At 35.2% G+C, this 17568-nt stretch overlaps 2 protein-coding genes and 1 long non-coding RNA gene across 4 annotated transcripts in view; 1 reads left to right on the top strand and 2 right to left on the bottom strand.

Annotated features, from left to right (window-relative positions):
* LOC127847548 (uncharacterized) overlaps nt 1–17568 on the top strand; it is a 285306-nt gene that overhangs the window by 87610 nt on the left and 180128 nt on the right. The gene's annotated exons all lie outside the window — the stretch shown is intronic.
* Nucleotides 1–17568, bottom strand: part of LOC127847550 (uncharacterized) — a 203499-nt gene that overhangs the window by 23937 nt on the left and 161994 nt on the right. The gene's annotated exons all lie outside the window — the stretch shown is intronic.
* On the bottom strand, nt 11213–15195 carry LOC127847559 (uncharacterized). The gene is made up of 2 exons (XR_008034036.1): nt 15081–15195; nt 11213–11853 (listed from the first exon to the last, which is right to left on the bottom strand). It is a non-coding gene; the product is annotated as an uncharacterized LOC127847559 (long non-coding RNA).

The following is a 17568-nucleotide window of genomic DNA, read 5'->3' as shown; positions in this document are numbered from 1 at the left end:
TACATGAACAATAAATTAACGCTTCTTGGGCTTAATATGGGGTATATAGATTTGCACTTTTCCATCCATCTGCGTGACTTTTCTGTTGTATATAACTCCACATGTATTCCTGCAACTTAACAAGTACAGTAACCAGGCATGTGAGCTAATGCGCACTTCTATATGTTGTTTCTGTTGTTTTCATCATAATTGTAGTAATGTCTTATATTTATACAAAAATGACATTTTAACATATGTGCAGTGTAAAATAAACAGTATTGCTTGCTACAAGAGGACTATCACTTTACATAAATATTTATCATTGTGTAATTTTACCCACATGCATAGTTTAATATGTCTTTTTCAACATACCCAGAGTTATGGCCCTGTTTAGCAAAGAAATCACATTTAAAATTGTGTTGTGAGTAACTCAAAGAGTACAGCTGATAGAGGGATGGACTATTCTTAAAGTATAACCCACCATGTGAAATTATGCACCTTGATATTTTTTTTAAGTTTTTTTTACATAAGAAGAGTTATGTGACAATCCCTTTAACCAAACAATAATATTTTTTCAATTGTGAGAAGCGTTACTCAAATAGAGGGATACTTCTACAGTAACATAGTAATTGTCAGGTTAACTTGTGCAACTCCATGTTTGTTCATAATTTAAAGAGATTTGTGCAGTTGTGGGACAAATTGGATTGTAGAGGTATCAATGTACTAAGAATACATTTCTAGTAGTTAATATTGTTTTCAGTTTTAGTATCATTGTACACCTTGACCACACTATCCATAATAACACATGCAAGAAAAGATCATTAATGCTCTTCCATCCCACAAAAAAACTAGCATGACGTATATTTAATGTCTATTCCCAAACTCAGTATGTCCAGTCTAGCCTGTGATGAGCGACTTATGACATGCAACCTGGTCTACTATCTCCCAATATTTGTTGTTGTTATTTAACCTCTTGTGATTATTTTGCTTTTGTTGTTGTCATGTGATCTATTTGTGGAAAAGTAAAGACGCCATTGTTAAATGTTTGAATGGTCAGGTTAGCGTGTGCAAACAATATGTTTGTTCAAAATGTTCCTAATTATTCTTGAGTTATCATCAGGAAACCATTTTACTGTTAAGAGTCACTGTGACCTTGACCTTTGACCTAGTTACCTGAAAATCAATAGGGGTCATTTGCCAGTGATGATCAATGTACCTATGAAGTTTCATGATCCTAGGCGTAAGCATTCTTGAGTTATCATCCGAAAACCATTTTTCTAAGTTGAGTCACCGTGACATTTTAATTGTCAGGTAAACATTAATGCAGTTGTCTTAAATGGGTTAAAATTGAATGATTAAATGCATTTACATGTAATAATGGCAGTACTGTAATATAACTTTTATCATAATTGAAAATCTGCTTATAATATTATTATGGGTATAACAAGGAACTAAAACTGACTACTAAATCTTTATAATTTCATGTTGTAATCTTCTGTGACCTTTGACCTATTGACCTTAAAATGGATTGACCTCTTAATATTCCTCGATGTAACAGTAACCCAGATAAGCTGTGTATCGGCGTTTTTCACCCTATTAAAATGTTTAAATACGCAAAGAAATTCAATATAATGCGTATTTTAAACGCAATCAATTTGACTTTTACGCTTATTCTTTAAATTTGATGCGTACGATATGAGTCTCGATCGAAAATGCTTCGCTCAATTTCGGTAATTTTTAATTGGAATAATTTTCGTACGGCGGCGAAGATTTTATTCATTCAACAGTGAGCAAGCGCCTGGGTGACGGAGGATCAAAACAGTCGAAGTTATTCAAACGCTATGCGGACTAAATTTCAAAACAAATTAAGCGTCTGACCAAAATATTTATGACGTGCATTTGTAAAGTGTCTGTACTTTCAGTTTCTATAACGATGCGTAATAAAAATGTCCATGCATGGTCGAAAGACATGCGCGATTGTTGCGCTAAATGTATGTCGATCGCAAACTTTTTCCAACCACGTACAAACAACGCAATCATTTGTGTTATCGATTTCTTATCCACTGTGTATGCAGCAGTTGAAAGTAGCTAGTTGACATCCAAAAACATGACGGAAAGTCCGACTCCGTGATTGAAAAAAACTGTCAAAAGTGGTAAAAGTCATATCCCTGGTTAGAAATGGTTTACGTTGATAGGGCAGAAATAAAAGTTGAAATGTGCATACTGCAACCAGTCTGTGCAACAAAAGTAAAGCATACATGAGTTTGAGGTATAAATGTTAATAACATATTTCACCCTTTTTAAAAACTGAAATCACCCTATTTTTCAAAATCAACGGGTGAAAACCCTATTACCCAAATAATTATCTGGGGCACTGATGTAAACATAAAACATGTTGCCTGGCTGTAGGTCAAAGCATTCCCTAGATATATTGTGGAACACAATTGGTCTACGGACCAACGGACTAAAGAACAGATGCAAAGCAAAATAACCCTGCTTCTTACAAACTGGTCCTCTATTTCTAAATATAGTCTGAGTATTAACATTCTAGCCTGTGATAAGCGGCTTATGACATGCAACCCAGCGATTTTTTTTTCTTCTTTATAAAGTACCTGTAAAAGGTATACTTTCCCAATTGAAGAAAAACTACGAAATTCCAAATTGCTGTCTGAAAATTTCCAAAAAGAAAGACTAAATTCATTCATTTTTTTTCAAAAAGTGCATTTTCTGCAAGTTAACAAACAAGTACATGAGGGCCATGATGGCCCTGTATCGCTCCACTGCTGAAAAAGGCTGAAAATATTCTTGGTGTGTGCAAATACTTAAATATAGGCCCTATTTAAGCAAATGTACACTTTTGTGACCCCTGGGCTAGGTCAAATTTAACCCCAGGGGCATAATTTGAGCAAACTTTGTAGAGGACTACTATATCTCACTACATACGAAATGTGGTAGCCCTAGGTCCAACAGTTAAGGACAAGAATATTTTGAAAGTTTTCACAAAATAAGCAAGATATAAGCGTACACTACGCGCCCCGCGATTTTTGCCTAAATCACCCACCACCGCGTATGGGCCAGCGTGGCAAATCGCAGTGATTCGCCGCAAATTGCGGTGAATCCACTCTGTGGTTGATTCACGGTGATTTCACTGCGACCATCTGGTGATAAAGATCAGCTGTAGAATCATTGCGAAAACACCGCAAATCGCCTTGATTCGTAGTGACTACTAGATTTAAATTTCAACTTATTAACTAATGTCATCACTATTGACGATCACATTAGATCGCGAAAATGTATTCCAATATGAAAGTAAACAGCTTGCTTGCTGAATGTCAAATCCTGATTTACAAACAATATCTTTATTTGTTGAAATAACAATTGTACAGTACGGCTCACGCAAAACCAACAAAGTTCGCGGCTACAGATTCTTTTGTTCTCAAGTTTCTCCGCAGCCACGAGTATTCACTCCGAAAGAAACAGGTACAGATAATAACCTGATATTTTTACTTCTACACGATTGTTTTAACATTTCGTCAGTTTCTCTGCATACTTCATACAATTACCATCGGATGTCATCTGTCAATGATTGTGTAGGTCAATAACCATACCGAAGAAATTTTTATAGTTTAATATCGGAAACGAGACTTGCTTTAAACGTCGAAATAAACCATATCTATTTGCTTAAGAGTTGCTCAAATACACAGACGACACGAATTTAAATAATGTCGACCATTTGAATAAAATCAAATGTTGGTTTATTTGTAAAATTAATACTTTCACTTCGTCCTGATTTTCATAAAATGACTTACATGTGCATTTAAAAAATTGACAAATTCAATAAACAGATATTGGTTTATTTTCACAAAATAAACTCGCTTTCTTGATTCCCAGAAAATGATGTGTACATGTAGCATTTAATCTAAATATAAATTAAGTTGTGTATTGGTCGTTGAAGAAGATTATGAACTGTACATGACACTTAAGTGTGTAGTCAGTATACAATACAATAATTGTTTCAATAATGAAGGAACTGAAACAGCGCAACGGTTACAAAACAGCGTGTATGACATTCTTTAGGACTCGTATCATCAATATTAACCAGAATTCGCTTTTAAAATGGAAAAAGGGCATATGCGGGATTATCGAGCAATGGATAAAGACGGAAGAAGTTGCATGAATGTGATTGAGACAGTTGAAACGTATGTATTGGGGAATCGAGAGACTCGGAGAAAATACGACGATTACATTCAGCGATTTTCCTCCTTCTTTATAAAGTACCGGTAAACGGTACTTTCCCAATAGAGCAAAAATTCCCAAATTCCCAATCGGCATCTGAAAAAATCCCAATCGGCGTCCGAAATTTTTCTCAAAACGATCGAAAGTTTCGTAACAAAACCCAACTTTTGGCGAGCGAACAAAGGAAATCGTATAGTTGTGTGTAACCACGTGCTTGATTAATATCTGGTTTTATTATTCAGCGCGTTCATTCAATAGAGTCGTTACTGTTTGCGGTTCTTTTGTCAGGCAGCCAGCGTACTGTTTGACGTCGGTTTGAAACCTTATCGTAGTTTAAAATGCCCTCCAGCACTGCCTCTGTGGAAAGGTTGTTCAGTCTAATGAACAATCTTTGCACGACCAATCGGAACCATCTATCACAGGACACATTGACAGCTCTAATGATGCTGTGCATAGAGGGATGCCAGCAACTGAGTGATGATCAAACATCAAAGATTGTTGAAATTTTCAAAACAAGATGTGTTTGTGAAACACAATGTCCCCCTTTATGACGTTGGACCTTGTAGGATGACCTTGACCTTGTGAAGGATGACCTTGACCTTGACCTTTCACCACTCAAAATGTGCAGCTCCATGAGATACACATGCATGCCAAATATCAAGTTGCTATCTTCAATATTGCAAAAGTATTCATAATTTAAGCGATTTCGGCCACGTTTATTTGACCTCTGACCTTGAAGGATGACCTTGACCTTGACCTTTCACCACTCAAAATGTGCAGCTCCATGAGATGCACATGCATGCCAAATATCAAGTTGCTATCTTTAATATTGCAAAAGTATTCATAAAATAAGCTATTTTGGCCACATATATTTGACCTCTGACCTTGAAGGATGACCTTGACCTTGACCTTTCACCACTCAAAATGTGCAGCTTTATGAGATACACATGCATGCCAAATATCAAGTTGCTATCTTCAATATTGCAAAAGTATTCATAAAATGAGCGATTTTGGCCACATATATTTGACCTCTGACCTTGAAGGATGACCTTGACCTTTCACCACTCAAAATGTGCAGCTTCATGAGATACACATGCATGCCAAATGTGAAGTTGCTATCTTCAATGTAGCAAAAGTTATTGCAAAATGTTAAAGTTGGCGCAAACAGACAGACAGACCAACGGACCAACAGACCAACAGACAGACAGGGCAAAAACAATATGTCCCCCACTACTATAGTGGGGGACATAAAAATGAAAGCGAGAGACATTGCTTTATAAGAGATTAAAACAACTAGTAATTGATTTTGTGTCTTCTATATAATATTTTGTTATTTATATCAACTTTATTACTTTAAGAAATGGTCATTAAGGCATGCCTGCAAATGATTATTTTAATGGGTATGTTCAATTTAGTTTGAACTTTATGATGTATTCAATAAGACCCAAATTTCACGACGCGATTTTCCCAATTTAAGGATTTCACGACTCGATTTTTCCCAATTTTGAGGTTTTCACGACTCAATTTTTCCCAATTGGACCGGTTCAGGTACTTTTCCCAATTGGACAAGGAAAATCGCTGACATTACAATCAGTTATGAGTTCTCCATGGCTTCAAACTGTTAATTGCATACCAATAACGCAATTATCACTCCTCCAGTTGCGGTATCATACAGCTAGCTAGGTGCGAACACTGTTTTGTTTTATACGCAGCATTTAAAAAGCAGGGGTGGGGAAATCTCAAAAAACGGACAACCATTTAGGAAATTTAACCTGCCCGTTGTTTAACTACACTTGTCCGTTAATGTTTATATAAATTATAAACACATTTATTGATTAATGTTAAATAATGTGGAATATATCAAAATGAGTATGATTTGCTTGTTTTGCTTATAATTGTATTTCAATGGTACATTCGTTATAGCAGTATATTATAAACAATATAAAGACTTTCTCAAACTTTAAATCTTGCGAAGTTAGTGTTATTAAAACATGTGCTGAACCTAAGTAAATTGTAATCTTAACAAATTAAACTAGTCCAATATGTGGACCTCATCAGACTGAGGCTCCGCTACTGGTAGCAATTTGATTATATAAACTGGTAACCATTGAAAATCTGTTAGCCAAGTTTCTTGAAAAGTTCTGGTGCGTTTACTTAGATCATATTTTTTATGATAATCTTTCTTAGTTTTTTGGGAGGTGGGCTGCTCAAAGCTTCGGGTTTCTGCTCCGTTGTTGAAGATTAAGAAAAAAGTTTCATCTTTACCATTAAAGTCGTCTTAAAAAACAAGGTAGACCGTTTTTTGATTATCTTAGATTGATACTTTTTATTTCCGTCTGATCGTAAAAATAAAGAAACCAGTCTGTACACTGTCAAACAGTTGGGCTGAATGTTGAAAATGCGGCATGCTCCCGGTCTCTTATAGAATAAGGGAGATCACTGCGCAGGAAAGTGCACATATTTTAGCTTGATTGCTCCGCAAATAGCACTGACAATGTAATCGCGTGTCAACATCCGGTTTTGTAAAACTTAATTACGGCTTTAATACAATGTATTTTTGTATACCTGGACGTGACTTTTAAAAAACTTGTTGTCCACGGACAACTTAATTGAAAAAAGTCAGTTGCCCAGATAAGCAAATGTTCGACTCGGGCAACTCGGACATTTGATTTCGCCACCCCTGAAAAGTAAAAAATAACCTGTCAGGGACATGGGTGTGAAATACATGTTGAAATTTAAAAAAGGCTACTCTCTTATATCTGCCAACAATGCTAATAATCCCATATTGCTATAATCTTTGTGAAGATTAGACATGTACATGTAACGTAGGAAAATCGTTCTTCACTGCGTTGACCGTGAACGGGGTGAATCGCGGTGAATCACCGCGATGATATTTATAGCATACACGGTGATCATGCTCGACCTTGCGTGATGAAACGCGCGAGATCGCGATAATTTTTCACCCAAAATAAATAATGACCACAGAGTGTCGGTGATTTAGGCAAAAATCGCAGTAGTGTAATATGTTTGTAAAAGCATTCGAACATAATATACAATAACACTTGTCATAAGCAAAATTTCAATAGCAACTTATATACCAATTATGGCCATACAACTTTTGCAGTTAGCACTTTGAAGGCTTTTTTTACCTGATGGTGTCCTGACCCGAAAAAATATTATCCTTAAACAATTGACATGTGTTGAAAACCATATAGCATATCCCTTTATGCTATGTACTTTGTGAAACAATTGTTTTAATGTATGAAACCAATTTGTGTATAGTATTATCTGTCTACTCCAAATTAACATTGACCAACTATAAAAAAAACTATTTTGGTAATAAATAATATTTATTTCATACAATATTTGTCTGTAGAAGTGTAGTGTTAAGCACCCGCTTACAGTTTACAGTTTTTAAATTATACTATGTTAATATGACAGAAGTGGTTTCATTTTTTTTGATGCTTGATCTACATTACAGCCAACGCGGAACAAACATAAGGCCACGACTTTTTTTTTTATTGGTTTACAAAAATTATTTTGAAAATGGTCCATCGGGCGGTCGAAAAAAAAAAAAAAAAAAAAAAACATCGGAAAAAAAAGTTAATACTAATAACATCAGAACAAAGACAACATATCTTTTATAACCTTAACACAGAGACAAAAAATCAAATTATGCAATGAAACACATCTATATCTTCAAATGAAATGAGTCCTAAAAGCACCTTTTGTAACATCAGGCAATTTTAAACACTCCATTACATGACATGCGTTCTTCTCCCATTAAAACGAAAAACTGCGCTTCATTTCCATAATTCGATGCGCTTCATTACGCAATGCAATGCCCGTTGCATAAATCTTATATAAGATAAACTACTCATACACAAATTACCCGGTATGTGCTCTTACTCGACTTATGAGATCGTACATGAAAAAAAATCGAGGTAGATCGATCCATGCGTCGTCGCGGTAATGTTTGTCAAAGTTATTGTTGTCATGAAAACTCGTTGATTTACAACGCAAAACGTCTTATTTGAACTGATGCGAATTAATTTAATCATATTTGTCAACTTCGCTTTTGCTTTATTTTGATAATTTAATCCAAAGTTTAATGTTAGCAAGTGTTTTTTTTTACCGGAATTGTAAACAAGGAGTCAGTTAAAGTCTTCCGAAAATGTGCAGTCTGTGTGAATTGACAGTTTGACGTCATCAAAGGAAAGCCGCTTTCTGTCGGAAGCAATAAAGCGACAAATTTCGCGCCGAAAAAATTGGCTTCCTTTGTCTAGCAATCAACATGCCGAACCAATTGTGTGTTTGTTTCTCAATTGCAATCCTCCAATTTAATAAAAGCACGTGCATAGCTCCGCCTTCAAATCTTTTGCCGAGAACGGAGGCGGAGTTTAATGGTTAATTGAGCTAGTGTTTTACGCAAGTTGAGTTCCGATTTGCCGAAATTACTCGGCCCTAAGCATTGAAACGACAAATACATTTATCAATGATTTTCCGAGATATACCGATTTGTTCCGATTTCCAAACTTTCTGTACAGTTCCTATAAACTATGGCGGACATGTTTACAAAATTCCTAAACACATATATCGTAAATAATGGCAGTGTTTTATTGGATTATTTATACTAATTATTAAATACTTTTTTATCTACTATAATATCGGGTTTGTTTAATATAATTAACATGTTAAACAATATAGTTGCGTCACAGACTCGGAAATAAATTTTGATGGGGTCGACATTTTACTGACGCTGATTTTCTTATTGTCTGTAATTTTTACCCGAAATAAATTTTGAGAAGTGCCCATAAAAGGACTGGTACATAATGTGTCACATTGAAAAATATCCCGATCTCTGCAATATATGTGAACCAATCGTTGATTGTACTTACTTGATTTTATTCGCAACCGTACTCAAACCGGATCGTTTTTTTTTTCTCGTTTCGCTCGTTTTGCAGTGCGGTCGGGAATAAAATATTTAAAAAAAAGACGATTTTCCAATTTTATTTTTTTTCCCTTTTTCCAAAAATAAGGGTCGGCGGTTTTGTAAACCAAGAAATATAAAAGCCGTGGCCTAATCCGCGGCTACATGTACGCCACGGCCCAAAATTTAGTATGCGGCGGCCGTGTCGAGTGTTCACGGGCGTATTGCTGAGGCACTTGGCATCGATCTGCGCAATGACGCAGTCTGTTTTAACCTCGCCTACTTTCACGGAGTAAATCCGCCGCATACATACGCGGAAGATTGAGTGAAAAGATATACACCTACATGTACATTTGTGTAGCATAGAAACCTAGATTTATGCTTACATTTGTGTAGCATAGAAACTTAGATTTATGCTACTTTCATATTAATTATTTTCACGTTTTAATAAGCGATATGGCACTAAGTGCGCTTTAACATATATCGTTGAATAAATTACGCACAATGTTAATGTTTCGTTTGATTCTGAAATGAGCTTTCTTAAATTTGTAATCCGCAACACACTTCCGAATTTTAATGCTAATGCTACATTAACAAATTCTAGTGTCAAATAACCAGTGCTAAAATATCCTTTGTCTCCATAAAAAGCGCGCGAAAATTATGCAGACATGTACAACGTTGCATGGAAAGTTTGGGTGTATTTTGTGTTGTATAAACACATTCATCATGTCAGATGATTTATGCGTGTTCAATGGGGAAAAAACCGCCCCGATTGGGCATTATTTCATCACATCTTTAAATGGTAACAAACGCCAAAATGTACTTGATACTTGAGAATAATTGCGAATGTGTGTGTGTCTTGAGCACTTTTATCGTAAATATTTACCGGAATTTCCTTTAAAACTGGAATATACCTGATTATCGGGTAATGTCCCCTCATCCAAGCGTTTGTGACGGATGAGGGTCATTATTAGAAGTAAAGCCGGAGGCTGAGCATGTATCAATAGCATGTCTGTCAGACGCTGCGCATACGGCCCGCAATTATAAAGATCCGGAAAATACACCATGCACTACGCTCCGCACAGTACACATCGAAGAACCCGGATAATCATTGTTTAAAAGTTATTTGTTGTCAGTAAATGTCAACCTGGGAGGGTGAAAAAGAAGAATAACACTTCCATATGACCCTTATACAACAACAGGGGTGGGTTGATACATGCTCAGCCTCCGGCTTTACTTCTAATAATGACCCTCATCCGTCACAAACGCTTGGATGAGGGGACATTATTTTCCGTAAAGCCTTTGGCTTTACATGTATCAATAGCATCTTTAAAGACTGACAACAAATCTAGCAGGACACAGATATAAAACCAATTCTTAAGTTCCTTTCCTGTCTAGATTGTATTATTTCAACATGTTAACAAAATAATACACAATAGGTATACAATATGATAATAGGCATTCCATACCCCAACCATATATGACAGAATACAAAGGTAATAGAAAAACATTTGTGACTGTTCATACAAATACCTGAAACGTCAACAAATGAAAACAATACGGTTAAATAAACCTTCACTTTGTATATGTATACATGTATATTTTAACATATAACATATGAAAAAACACTAAGTTTAATGATACAATTAAACCTGCGAAAAAACTGCCTGAACAAATGGTACATCAGACCTTTCAACAATGTCTCTATAATAAAACTTGTAGAAATTGGAATCATTATTCCACCCTGCCGTTTTAAGGATATTATTAATGGAACAATTTCCTTTAACTGCAGCAGAAACTGCTGCTGATCTGAATGAATGTGGCTTAAAAATAGCCACATCAATACCTGACATAACTAAAACATCCTTCAACCATCGTGCAATAGTACTTGTAGACACTTCTTTATAAGAAACATAAGACACAAACAACTGAGATGAAAGTCTAAGATGCTTAGTTCTTTTCATATAATGAATTAAGGTATGAAACACACATAAACTTTCTTCCTGAAAGTGCTGCAATTTTAAATAAAAACTTTGTTTTTTACCCACTGGCGTAGTTTTCAACAAATTTTTGAAATAAAACACCGCTTCACAAGTAGTATAATCAATTTTAACACAATCAATATTCAAGGACACAATAGTTTGTGCACGAGGGGCAGCAGCCAAAGCCACCAAACCAACTAACTTTAGCGTTAATGTTTTCAAAGATAACTGTTTCAAAGGCATAAGCGACTTTAATAGTTGCAAAACACAAGACACGTCCCATGTAAATTTGTACCTTGGAACCACAGGTTTCATAATAGCTACACCTCTCATAAACCTACTAATTAATGTTGGAGATTCACACCATTTATTGCCTAAAATATTTAAAGTCTGCAAAAGCATTGCTTTATGTGTGTTCAGCACTGAATAAGACTTATTGTTTTTTAACAGGTAAAATAAATAAGCTATTACCTGCGTCTCAGAGGTTTTAATGGGATTTTTACCTCGTTCTTGATTCCAAATACACCACTTACGCCATGACAAACTATACTGTTTTTCTGTTCCTGATTTCCATGAGTTAAGGATAACTGAGACTGCTCCTGAAGGAACTCCTTGCACAAGCAAATGTCGGCTGATAGCTGCACTGCGACCAAGTCCATACTTTTGGATAGTGGATGTGATGTTCCATCCTCTGGGTCGGTCAACAAATCCTTGTGACGAGGTAATCTAACAGGAATTGATATCAATAAATCAATAACATTTGGGAACCAAAATTGAGATCTCCATAATGGAATAATCAATATAGCTCGTTTAACATTATCTTGTACTAGTTTGTTCAGTACCTTACCAATTAAGGCAAATGGCGGAAACAAATATGGTTCAAAATCTGACCATGAAATTGAAAAAGCATCATTGAAATAAGCTTGAGGTTCAGGAACCCAAGAAACAAACTTATTACATTTACAATTAAGGCTTGATGCAAAGAGATCAATATCAGGTATAAAATACTCTGAACAAATTCTTTCAAAAATCTCTTGTTTCAACATCCATTCTGATGATTTATTAAAATATCGAGAATAAAAATCAGCAACATTATTCTCTGATCCTTTCACATAGGCAGCTGAAAGATAATTATTATTTTTTAAACACCACTGCCAAATTTCTGCTGCTAAACCATCCATTTTTTGAGAAGTCATTCCTCCCATATCATTAACATAGGTCACTGCAGATACATTATCAGAAAAAACTCTTATATGACAATCATTGGTTTTATCATATAATGACTGTAACCCAAGAAAAATCGCTTTAAGCTCCAAAAAATTAATATGATATTCGGAATCTTTTTTCGTCCATTCAGCATTAACAAATCTACCAGATTCGTTGTCAACACAACTCCAACCTAATAAAGATGCATCAGTTTGACAAATGAAACTGACTTTCTTAGGTCTAATCCTTTTACCATTTTTACAATTAACATTCCCAATCCACCAATGCAAGTCTTGAATAACTCTCCCATTTAACATTATTTCATTATCAAAACTGTTATTATTTCCAAGTCCTTCTAATTTTAAACGTTCAAGTTGTCTATAATGCAAAGGAGCCTCTAGAACTGCATAAAAAGCATTAACTAAAAGACCTATAAACGATGCCAGGTCTCTAACTATTACTCTTCTACTAGACAAAAGTCTTCGAGCTTTAAGAATAATTTTTTCTATTTTCTCCTCTGTAAGGAATATCATAAACTGAACGGAATCTATTATAAAACCAAAGAACACAATCCTTTGTGTTGGCACTAGAACTGACTTAGTGGGATTTACCACATAACCAAGAGACTGTAATGTGGAACAAATTGTTTCAGCATTCTGTAAACATATATGTCTGTCTAAACTCATATTAATAGAATCATCAATATAGTAAGCACATTTAATACTTTGGGACCTAAACCATGCATAAACTGGTTTTAACAACTTTGTAAATACTCTGGGTGCTGCACTATACCCAAACGGCAGGCAAACAAATGCATATAAAACTCCTTTCCATGTAAATTTCAAATATTTTTGATAATCTGGATGAATAGGAACCGAAAAATAAGCATCTTGTAAATCCACAGAACAAAAGAAATCATTTTCTTGAATTAATTCAAGCACTATCTTAAAATGCTCTTGTTTAAAATGTTCATAATGAACAAAATTATTTAACCTTTTGAGGTTTATAATTGGTCTAAATTTTCCATTAGGTTTTTTGACCACAAATATATTTGAAATAAACTGGTCTGGCTCCCACTCAGAACCGACAATAGCTCCTTTTTTCAATAAATCATCCACCTCTTGATCAATAATCTGAATTTCTGATTCATTAAAAGAGATTTCATTTGGAATAACTGTTTGAAAAGGTTTTGACTCAAATTCCAGGACATAGCCTTTTATATTATTCAAAATCCATTGATCACTGGTAAAAAATTCCCAGGACTTATAACAGTGTTTGAGTCTACCTACCGCTCCTAATTGCCCTCGTTTGGGGCTGATACAGTTGCCGAGGGTTTAAAACCTCTACCGCCTCTAGGTCCTCCTCTCATGGGTCCTCTAAATCCTCGAGGATTGAAGGCAGGTGCCTGTCCATATGGCATGTATCTTACATTGCCACGACCTCTATTGAAATTACGTGGAAACCTTCCACGGAATCCTCCCCTCGGAAAGAAATTGGGCTGAAAACTTTGCTGCAGTCTCATCTTTCCAAGATTAAGACTGGTCTCGCAATTCTTCACTTCCTTGGCAATGTCGTCCCCAAACAGTTGGGTTGTCACAGGCATGTTTATGCTACACAAATTTTTGTATTTCTGGTCTAGATTAGGTTTAAGAAGATATCGCCTACGGACACTCAAATTGAACTGGGCTTGACCCAATAATGTCAGAGAGTCAGAGATTAACTCTTTAGCCTCTTCATTGGTCATCAATGACTGCTTAAGCACTTGGACCAATTTCAGAATTGGGACAATGCCTGATGAAAGTAGTGATTGTATGTCTTGGAAAAGACGATCATAAGTACGTGTTCTTTTGTCTAAAATTTTCCATATCTCATTGTTAACAGTGGGAGGATTTAATTTCTCACAATTTTCAGGAACATGATACTTCTCTGAAACAGATTCAATGTCACACTGTGATGTACAAGCCACACTAATTAAGTCAGCCAAAGATTGTGTAATAGCTGGTCCTTTAACTTTTGTTTTAATCTTGGGCAATTTCCAGTCTGATCGATCTTCAACCTGATCAGAATCGTCAAAAAGACTATTTTTCAACTTAGATGTCATGTTATTGCTAGAGTCTTGGGCATATAATCGTGCACCTATAGAATCATTTGCATCTGAATCTGTAAATTCATTTTCATTTTCAACCTCTATTCTCAAATTTGGGGCATTCTGGGGGTCAAAACCCTCAAAGTCATCATACACTTCCTCTACTGGCATATCAAAAATGCCCAGCTTTTTTCTCAGTACATCAATATCATTGGCAGACAAATTATCTAAATCAAATAAGCCTACACTTGTTGACTTAGGGGTTGTTTTCTTTGTGGCTTTTTGCTTTCCCTTTGTCTGTTTTGAGTCAATTTTAGAATTATTATTTACGTCAGTTCGTGTCGAACTTTTATGTACTCGCTTAACAACCGATTTAAGCTTTCGTTGTTGGCACTGTTTTGGTTCGGCGCTATCTGCCTCGAACCCCGAAAACTCACCTTCGCTTTCCGAAGATGAGAACAGAACATTTGCAGTGTACTCGAGAACTTCGTTCTCGGACTGGCTCATTTTAATTTTAACCAGAGTTACAATTAACAAATAAATAACAGCAAAGAACTGTAAAAACGGAAACTTTCTGTAATAATAAAATCAACAAATACCTGGACTACGTCCTAGGTGGAGCCAATATAATTTAAAAAATATCGGGCCATGTGAAACTCACCGATAAAATCGTGCTCTCGCTTCAAGCGCCGAAAAGACAATGATTATCCGGGTTCTTCGATGTGTACTGTGCGGAGCGTAGTGCATGGTGTATTTTCCGGATCTTTATAATTGCGGGCCGTATGCGCAGCGTCTGACAGACATGCTATTGATACATGTAAAGCCAAAGGCTTTACGGAAAATAATGATAAGGGATATCAACTGTAGAATATAAACAAAATGAAACTAATTTATATACACATAGTCAAACGATAGTTATAATAAGCTGATAATTAACAAAACAACAATTAAGTGTTGGTTATTGATGTGGCTTCAACTGCTAATTGTCTCAGCTAAAATATAATAGCAAAAACAACAAGCAATTATAAATCAACCAACTGCTGGATTCTTGACCACTCGTATGTGCAAACACATAATTATGTGACATTTATGTGTGAAATACATACACTACGGGCAGGAAACAAACTAACTTGGCCAGCCACATTAAATGTGCTTATATGCTAATACATGTTGTCGTAAAAATTAAACCCAAAACAAATATGTCTGTTGATCGTTTTAATATAAAGACAATAATCATACAGTGCAATAATTAAACGCACACAAAGTAACTTAAAGTACTTAAGCTGATTCTATAAATGACAATGGCAAATGATTATTGGAATCTTATTAATACATGCCTGTGATAATCGTATTTTGTTTTAATTAATTCGATTTTTTTTATTTGCATTCTTTATAAATAATAATTATGTATATCCGGATGACAGCAATTTTTTTAGAAATGGGAATGCAATCACTAAAAACAAAACAACAGCATGTTTTTTTATTAACTAATTTATCTATTTTGAATCTGTGCGCATTAAATTAATTATGATTATAAATATAATTATAATTGTTCTTTTAAATTTCTTTGACTAACTAATCATTTAAAAAAGATTTTGATTTGAAGATGTGCATGCCAGACTCTGCGTCATGTCGCGGATAGCGGCTTGCCTCGGCGGAAAGATGCGAAGCTTCGCTGCGAAATGCTTTAACGGCCGACTCTTCATCGACTTGTTGCGCATTGCCGCCGCGGATCGCAAAATAATGTTTGTTCCACGTTGGCTGTACTGTAATTAATCTATTCTATTTTTTTTTTTAACTTCGATCATTTTTTCCACTTTGTTCTTTTTTTTTTGGGTACGAATGTCTTAAAATTTCACCCATGTTGTATTAGTCAAAGATTGTTGATGAATGTCCCAGAAGTGGTTTAAATGCAATGCCAAAAGCTTGAATAATGACAATAAGGATAAATCCAGAAATAAGCATTAGTGAAAAATATAATTGCCACTTAAGGCAAATGTGAAGTAAAGTACAAATGGACGGATTGGTCAATCAATATATACCTCACACATCAATCAAGGCCGGGGCATACATACTATTTAGGGCTGCAACAATATACCGGTATATCGGTATATATCGCAATACGCATATTGTATTGTGATATGATTTTCATCATACCGGTACGAAAATTTTACAAAATTCATTCACATTTCGTCAAGAAAAGCCATCCGAAATAATGATAACAAGGTAAACAAAACAAAGCATTGTAAAATTTTTTTTTCTTAAAAGTAACATTCTGAAAGTGTATTTTACGGAGTAGCAGTGTTACATCGGAGCATTCGTTCGATGCTTTTGAACAGATTATCGTTGAATCAATTGCGAACAGCTGTAAATGTTTCCTTCGATTCTGAATTGAGCATTATTAAATATGTAATCCGAATTTCGGAAATACGCTTCCAAATTTTAATGCTAATGCGACAATAAGAAATTCTAGCGTCAAATAAAAAGTGCTTTATCCTTTGTCTCAATAAAAAGCGCGCGAAAATTATACAGACATGTAGAACGTCGCATGGAAAGTATGGGTGTATTTTGTGTTGTATAAAAATGGGAACATCACGTCAGGTGAATTACGCGTGTTCAGTGGAAAAAAACGCCCCGGTTGGACGTTATTTCATCACATCTTTAAATAGTAACAAATGCCAAAATGTATTTGATACTTAAGAAAATTTGCAAATGTTTGTGTTTCTTGTTATTCTTGAGTACATTTAAAGTAAATATTTACCAGAATTTGCTTTAAAACTGGAATATACGGGATTATCGGGTAATTGGCAAGTTATAATTTTGGTACAAGTTAGCAATATATTGCGATATATTGCAATACGGGTTTTTGAACTGACAATATATTGCAATACGGTTTTTGGCGTATTGTTGCAGCACTAATGGGCATATACATGTATTTATTTACTGCTACAATTTGTAAAAGGACATGAACTGTACACAATGCGCACACACCACATTAAGTTATTTACGCGTGTTGGACTATCCTTGTCCCGATTGGACACCTATTTCATCAAATCTTTAAATAGAAACATATGCCAAAATTCATTTGATACTTTGGAAAAATGTTGGATGTCTGTGTTAATGAGTTTTCTTGAGCACTTTTGCCGTCA

This window comes from Dreissena polymorpha, chromosome 10 (assembly GCF_020536995.1).
Source record: "Dreissena polymorpha isolate Duluth1 chromosome 10, UMN_Dpol_1.0, whole genome shotgun sequence".
Classification (NCBI taxonomy): domain Eukaryota; kingdom Metazoa; phylum Mollusca; class Bivalvia; order Myida; family Dreissenidae; genus Dreissena; species Dreissena polymorpha.
This window is presented reverse-complemented; position numbering and strand designations above follow the sequence as displayed.